General features: G+C 34.7%; 1 pseudogene; it reads right to left on the bottom strand.

Moving 5' to 3' along the window:
* Positions 1 to 2656: 2656 nt before the first annotated feature.
* On the bottom strand, positions 2657 to 3136 carry LOC114237131 (voltage-dependent anion-selective channel protein 3-like; annotated as a pseudogene).
* Positions 3137 to 7826: the final 4690 nt, after the last annotated feature.

The following is a 7826-nucleotide window of genomic DNA, read 5'->3' as shown; positions in this document are numbered from 1 at the left end:
AATCAATCCATACTTTAAAAATGAATCAATCGGTACCCAGAGGTTACATCTTAATATCAGTTGCACATCATCCCATATTTCAAAGCATGCATTTTTTGTAAACTTGTGTATTTTTTTCCTGGGCATGTTTTTATTGTGGTAAAATACACCTAACATAAAATTTATCATTTTAACAGTTTTAAAGTATACAATTCAGTGGCATTAAATATATTCATAAGATTGTACAACCACCACCACTATCCATTTCAGAACTTCTCATCATCCCAAACTGAAACTCTATATTCATTAAACAGTTCTCCCCATTCATTCCTCCTCCAGCCCCTGATAACCTCTGCTCTACTTTCTGTCCCTATGAATTTACATATTCTACGTACCCCCTATAAACGGAATCATACACTATTAGTCCCTCTGTGCCTGACTTGTTTCACTTAGCGTAATATTTTCAATGTTCATCCATGTTGTAGCATGTATCAGAATTTCATTTCTTTTAAAGGCTGACTACTATTCCATTGTGTGTGTGTGTATTTCACATTTTATTTATCCATTCATTTCTTGATGGACATTTGGGTTTTCCCAGTACATATTTACAATTTTGCATCTCCTTTTTTCACTTTATAGTATCTCATGATCATTCTCCATTTTATTAAAATATTTCTTATTGTATATTATATATAATATGAATATATTTGCATATATAATAATTATATATAATAATTACAGTTATTATAATTATGTTATCTATTTATCCATTTTATTATTTTCTTTTGGCAGGCACATTTTATCTGATTGAGAGACAGTGTCGCTATAATCGTTCTCCTATGTTTGAACATTTAGGTTATTTCAGTCTTTTGCCATGGTAAGCAAGGCTGCAACACCCTTGGACATAAGCCTTTGTCCAAGTGTGTTTGTGATATTATTGTTTTCTAAGGATAGATTCTTAGAAGGTGAATTACTGTGTCAATTATGTTATCTAAACTTCTCTTGATGTTTTCTTTCCAATTTGCTTGGCAAATGGCTTTCCAGAAAACAGTATGGTGGTTCCTCAAAAAATGAAAAATAGAACTACCATACAATCCAGCAATTCCACCTTTGGGTATTTATTTGAAGAAAACAAAAACAAAAATTTGAAAAGATATCTGCACCCCCATTTTCACTGCAACATTATTTGTAATAGACAGACATGGAAACAACCTAAGTGCCCATCAATGAATGAATGGACAAAGAAGATGTGATACACACACACACACACACACACACACACAAAGGAATATTATTCAGTCATAAAAAAGAATGGAATCTTGCCATTTGCAACAACATGGATGGACCTTGAAATACTGCATGATTTCACTTATATGTGGAATCTAAAACAAAACAAACAAATAAAAAAGCCAAGCTCATAGATACAGATTGGTGGTTGCCAGAGAGGGGATGTGAGGGGTGGGCAAAATGGGTGAAGGAAGCCAAAAGGTACAAACTTCCAGTTATAAAATAAATAAGCCACAGGGATGTCATGTACAGCATGCTGACTATAGCAAATAATACTGTATTGTGTATTTGAAAGTTGCTAAGAGAGTAGATCTTAAATCGTTTTCATCACAAGAAAAGATAATTTCGTAACTGTGATGACAAACGGTAACTAGACTTATCATAGTGATCATTTCACAATGTATACAAATATCAAAGCATTATGTTGTACCTGAAACTAATACTATAATGTTATTTGTCAATTATACCTCAATAATTAAAATATAAATAAGTAAAAATAAAATTTTTAATTTTTTGCTTGTTGTTGGGATAGAAGGATACAATTGATTTTTGTATATTGGTATATCCAGCAACCTTGCTAACTAATTAAATTTAATAATTTAGGTGTAGATCTTTTTGGAAAGTCTATGTACACTACCAAATTGCCTGTGAATAGGGGCAGTCTTTGTCCTTGTGTTCATATTCTTACACTTGTTTTCTTTATCTTTCTTATTAGTTGGATCAGATATTCTCGTCTCATTCTCAGTTCCAGAGGGAAAGTTTTTAACATTTAATCATAATGTTTGTGTACGTTTTTTTATAGGTGCATTTTATCAGATTCAAGCAGTTTTATTTACATTTGCTAAAAGTTCTAATCATGAATATATATTGAATTTTGGCAAGTTCTTTTTTGGTACTTATCTATAAGGTAATATGATATTTTCCCCTAATTCTGTTAATATGACAAAATTTTTCAGGTGTTAAACCATTCTTTTTTTGTTTCAAATGTGATGGTTTTATTTTATTTTCTTCTGATGCAAAACCAAAGATTCTACTACAGCACAGAGACCAATATAATAAAAGGTCATGAGGAAGCGTGGGACAGGCAGGACGTGATGTACAAACTGGAGGATGTCATTTCTTTATAACATGACACTACATCGTCACTGAGGAACACACTCAAAATAACACTTAGGAACTAAAAGGTGGCACAAATGTGACAACCTCCAGGAATGCCTTCAAGCACCTCCCTTAGGATGGACTTAACGATCTCTAGACTTCAGTATGGGCAAGATTACAATTCTTCGGAAGAATAGAAGTTTACGCTTTTCAAATTTCACAGAAGAATTTTAAGGTCAAGACATAGTGGGTTCATTTCTCTTAATTCCCAAGGACAAAGCTGGTGCATTACTCAAAACCACATTAAGCTTCTTAGTTCAAATCCCGACCCAACCTTGTGATTTCCCGCATTGAAGTTCCTTCCATCAATCAAAGCAGACAGGGTCAGTTTGACTCCTGGGCAAAGTGTTTGGGTATGACCCAGTCCAATCAGGCTGGCATGACTTACTTTAGCAGATAGAGAAGTTCTATAAGTCACTTTGTATTTAGCGGTGATGTCAGAAACAGGTATCATTAACTGCCAGCCATCCAAGTGAGGTTCGGTGACATTTCAATCTTCTCCTTAACCTTCTGGTGGATAGAACCTCCAAATTCAGTGCCATGGTTCACATAAATGAGGAGCTGAAAGTCTGCAGCCTTGTAACCCAGGGCAAAATTATTCCGTGACAGTTTGAACTTGGCTGTGTCAAAACTCATCAAAACTCATCTGATAGTCAGCAAGCCAGCTTTCAAAGACTAACACAGCCCACTCACAGATGGTTGGTTCAGAAAAATTGATCAGTTAGTTCATTACTAGGTACAGTTGAGTGATATTCTATTGTGTTAAAATCCCACAATTTGTTTATACCTTCACCGTTTGATGGACATTGGAATTGTTGGGTCACGTGTAGGTGTATGTTTAACTTTTTAAGAAACAACCAAATTGTTTTCCAGAGTGGTTTTGCCAAGTATTTTGATTTTTATATATTTAAAACCCCATAAGACTTCACTATTATGGTTTCAATCCTCAATATTCGTTTATATTTCCCTTTATGCTTAGCTTCTATTTTTCTTTTCACTCTTTTTTGCATCTCTGAGCTACTATCTGGAATCATTTTCTTTCTGGCTGAAGAACATCTTTTAGTATTTTCATTAGTGTTGGTCTGCTGATGATGAATTTTTTTCATTTTTGTTTGACTGAAAATGTATTTGTTTCACTTACATTTTTGAAGGATATTTGTGCTGTCAGTCTGGTTGCTCCTTTGAAGGTCATTTTTCTTCTTCTGTTAGCTACATTTAACACTTTTTTGCCCTTCATTTCCAGCAGGTGTACTGTGGTGTGCTTAGGTGTGATATGTTTTATAGTGACCTTCTTGGTTTCATTGTGCTTCTTGAATCTGTAGTTTGATATCATCCATCCATTTTGGAAAATTCTCAATTGTTATCTTGGCAAATATTGCTTCTGTCTAATTCTCTCTTTCTTCTTCTTCTGGACCAATTACTCATACAATTTTCACTATAGCTCCTATGTTTCTTAGCCTCTTTTCTGCATTTATTATCCTTTTGTTCCTCTGTGCTTTTATTTTGGATGTTTATTACTGATTTTCCAGTTCACTATTCTCTCTCCAGCTGCTAAACACATTATAAAATTTTTCTGTTATAGAAGTTTCATTTTAAAAATCATTTCCAGTTTTCTACATAAATTCTCAATTTCACCTTTTATCTCTGTAAACATATTAAGTACAGTTATTTTAAGGTTTGTGTCGGATTATTTGTATACTTGTAAGTCTGTTTTTATTATTGTTTTCCCCCCTTGGTTATCTATCACATTAACTTGTCTCCTCATTTTCCTGATTTTTTTTTTAATGAGTAGCAGATATTGTATATGAAAAATTGGGAGATAAATTGGAGTCTAAGATGATGATATCTTTAAATAGAGCATTTATGTTTTTCTTCATATTAGTAGCTGAGATTATCTGAAGCTTGCTTTAGTCCCTTTGAAGGTCAGTTCATTTAGAGTTCACACTTAGTCCTAGAGTGTAGCCTTGTAGCTTATCCAAAGCTTAGAGGGGTTCCTGGGACCCTCTTCTTCAGTAGTTTGTGAATTCCAGGTTTTTCTCCTAACTTCATGAATTTGTCAGTACCTCTGCTGAGCTGCTCAGCTTCTCATCTGCCTCTTCTGGAAGCTCCAGAGACCTGAATGCAATGACCATCTCTTTGTGTTTCCTTCTTTTTTAAGATTGTGGATCCTTGATTCTTCACTAACTTCATAATTCCTTGATGACTTCAAACATTAAAAAAAATAATTGTTCAGATATTCTAGTTCTCAGCAGGAGGATTAATCCAAATTATTTACACTACCACATCCAGAACTGGAATTCCTAAGAACAAAAATGTTTAGGTATAAATGAAAAGAATCGGAGTGAAGGAGAAGGCAGACTACAAAATAAAATATTAGAAATCATATGTACATGAACATAAATATGAAGAACATAAAATGAACATAAGTGAAACATAGCTATAGCCTCTTAATATTCCTCAATATTTCTTTTATCTTTGACTTTCCATATACATATGAATATTCATATATATATGGATATATATTCTCCCCTATTACTATTCATCTCCTTATTTTGGTACATTTGCCTGAGAAGTGTGAGGAAATTTGTTACATAAACCCAAACTGTCAAGTTATTTGTGGGAATATATAAATTTAGAGAGGGAAAAAGAAATGGTATACACTGCAGTTACTTAATAATAAAACAATATAATAAGGTGCAAATAGTAAATTAATTATTAGGGACAGAAAGTTGCCATTCATAAATTAATTACAGTCATTCCTCAGTGTTCACAGGGGATTGGTTCCAGGATCCACACCCCTGCCCTGCTCTCCCATACCAAAATTCCCTAATGCTCACGTCCTTTACATAAAATGGTAGTACTAGCATATAACCCAAGCACATCATCCCATTTACTTTAAATCATCTCTAGATTACTTATAATACCTAATACAGTGTAAATGCTATGTAAATAGTTGCCAGTGTGGCAAATTCAAGTTCTGTCTTTTGGAACTTTCTGGCATTTAAAATATATATATATTTTCAATGTGCAGTTAATTGAATGCACAGTTGTGGAACTCACGGTTACAGAGGGCCAAATGTAGCTGATAAAAATATGTGAGAATAGTATTAAATGCCGACCAGAACAGGAAGCAAACAGGAAGCCCACTGGAAGCCACCAGAAGGAGCAGATCCCTTTCCTCCTTCCCTCCCACCAATCTTCCTCTAGGGCTCCTTATTGGCAGGAGGGAGACAGCTGGCAAAAGAAAAATGTTTGTGGAGTCCCAGCCCAAACTTAAAATATAATAATTAGGATAACTACGGTTCCTGGGAGGGAGTGAAAAAAACTAAGAGCAGATTAGTGCTACCAAAATAAAAGCACAGCAGCATTAACAAAAAGAAAAAAAAGAAATCTTAAAGAAACATTATCACCAACAAAAATAATAGAAAATCAAGTGGTGCTAGAATAAGATTTAAGGAAATAAAAGTTCTTAAACAGAAAACTCCCTTAAATATAAACTCTTATTGAAAAATCAGTCTTACATAAGTTAATCTATTATTTCCCGCCTCAATAGTTACAATGCATATTATATATTTCAAGATTTTTTGTTATTTTAGGACTTTATAATCAGCTTTTTAGGATCACTACTTTGAACACAGTCTTTATTGAACAGATGGAAATATGAAATGTGTATGCGAATAGGATGAATCTACACAGACCCAATTTATCCTGGACTATGTTTTTGGAAAAACTTCCTGATATAATTTTTGTTTCCTTGTATTGGCTTCTTTTTCATAAAAACCTGCTTACAAAAAGGTTCCAGTGATGTGGTTAATCAATGATTTGAAGTAAAAGTACAACTTCCAGAGTTGTAGCAATTCAGTACAACAGTACAAAGTCAAAAGATGCACTTATAAATGCAGGAGAAGAAAGGAAATAGAATTAGTGAGGATGGAGAGTTAGAAGCAGTTGAACGAGTATTTTAGCTTGAAGCCATTCATTGGTTATTATGACAAGGAAGTCTACTGAATGAGGTTGAAAGCAAAGCCAGCCGACCAAGGCTAGGACTTAAGAGCATGATAATTCGTTTACTTGAGAACGAAAGAGTACACCAAGTACAGCACTGCAGGCACTGAAGCTTGGTACATTCTAGAAGTCAACATGGAGAAGAAGATGCTAGATAGACACAAGAACATTGAGCTCTTTTAGTCCTGCTTTTATAATTGGAGAACAACTTGAAAATATGCAGAGCATATTACAGAAAATACATAGTACTGTAGAACAGAAACCCGGTATATGAAAACTGAAAACCAGATCAAGAAACACAGTGTTCATACGAGCCACTAAAGTATGAGGCCAAAATATAAGTGAAAATACATAGATTTCACTCTGAAAATAGGATATATTTTTCTTAATCTCACTTTCTGACTCAGGGGGTTTCCTTTATGGGTTTCTTTTCCCGAATTATTATGAAATGGTTTGATGGACTCATCCACTGATTTGATCCAGAAATCCTCCTCCTGTTTTGAGTAATCCTAAATCGTCTTAAAGAATGGTATGAAATCCCTAAACAAATGAATTACCAGTTGTAATTTGCTTTAATTAAAAAACTAAATATGTACCAGAAGGGATTTATGGAGATCACATGGGATGTTGTAAAACCAAAAAATCCAAGAGTGCATCCTTTCTAAAAAGTTTGGAATCCTTGCACAACCTAAAGTATATATGTGCCACATCTCCTTTATCCATTCATCTGTTGATGGACACTTAGGTTGCTTCCATGTCCTCGCTATTGTAAATAGTGCTGCAGTGAACATTGTGGTACATGACTCTTTTCGAATTATGGTTTTCTCAGGGTATATGCCCAGTAGTGGGATTGCTGTGTCTTATGGTAGCTCTATTTTTAGTTTTTTAAGGAACCTCCACACTGTTTTCCATAGTGGTTGTATCAATTTACATTCCCACGAAAAAGACACGAAATTGAGTTATTTGTAGTGAGGTGGGTGGATCTACAGTCTGTCATACAGAGTGAAGTAAGTCAGAAAGAGAAAAACAAATACCGTATGCTAACACATATATATGGAATCTAAAAAAAAAAAAAAAAAAAAAGGTACTGATGAACCTAGTTGCAGGGCAGGAATAAAGAGGTAGACATAGAGAATGGACTTGAGTACATGGGGTGGGAGGGTGAAGCTGGGGTGAAGTGAGAGTAGCATCGACATATATACACTACCGAATGTAAAATAGTTGGCTGGTGGGAAGCAGCAGCATAGCACAGGGAAATCCGCTCCGTACTTTGCCGATGACCTAGAGGGGTGGGATAGGGAGGATGAGAGAGAGGCTCAAGAGGGAGGGGATATGGGGACACGTGTATGCGTATGGCTGATTCGCCTTGTTGTGCAACAGAAACTAACAGTATCGTG

The sequence above is a fragment of the Balaenoptera acutorostrata genome, chromosome 21 (genome assembly GCF_949987535.1).
Source record: "Balaenoptera acutorostrata chromosome 21, mBalAcu1.1, whole genome shotgun sequence".
NCBI lineage: Eukaryota > Metazoa > Chordata > Mammalia > Artiodactyla > Balaenopteridae > Balaenoptera > Balaenoptera acutorostrata.
Note: the sequence above shows the minus strand (reverse complement) of the source record. Positions and strands in the feature narration are given on the sequence as shown.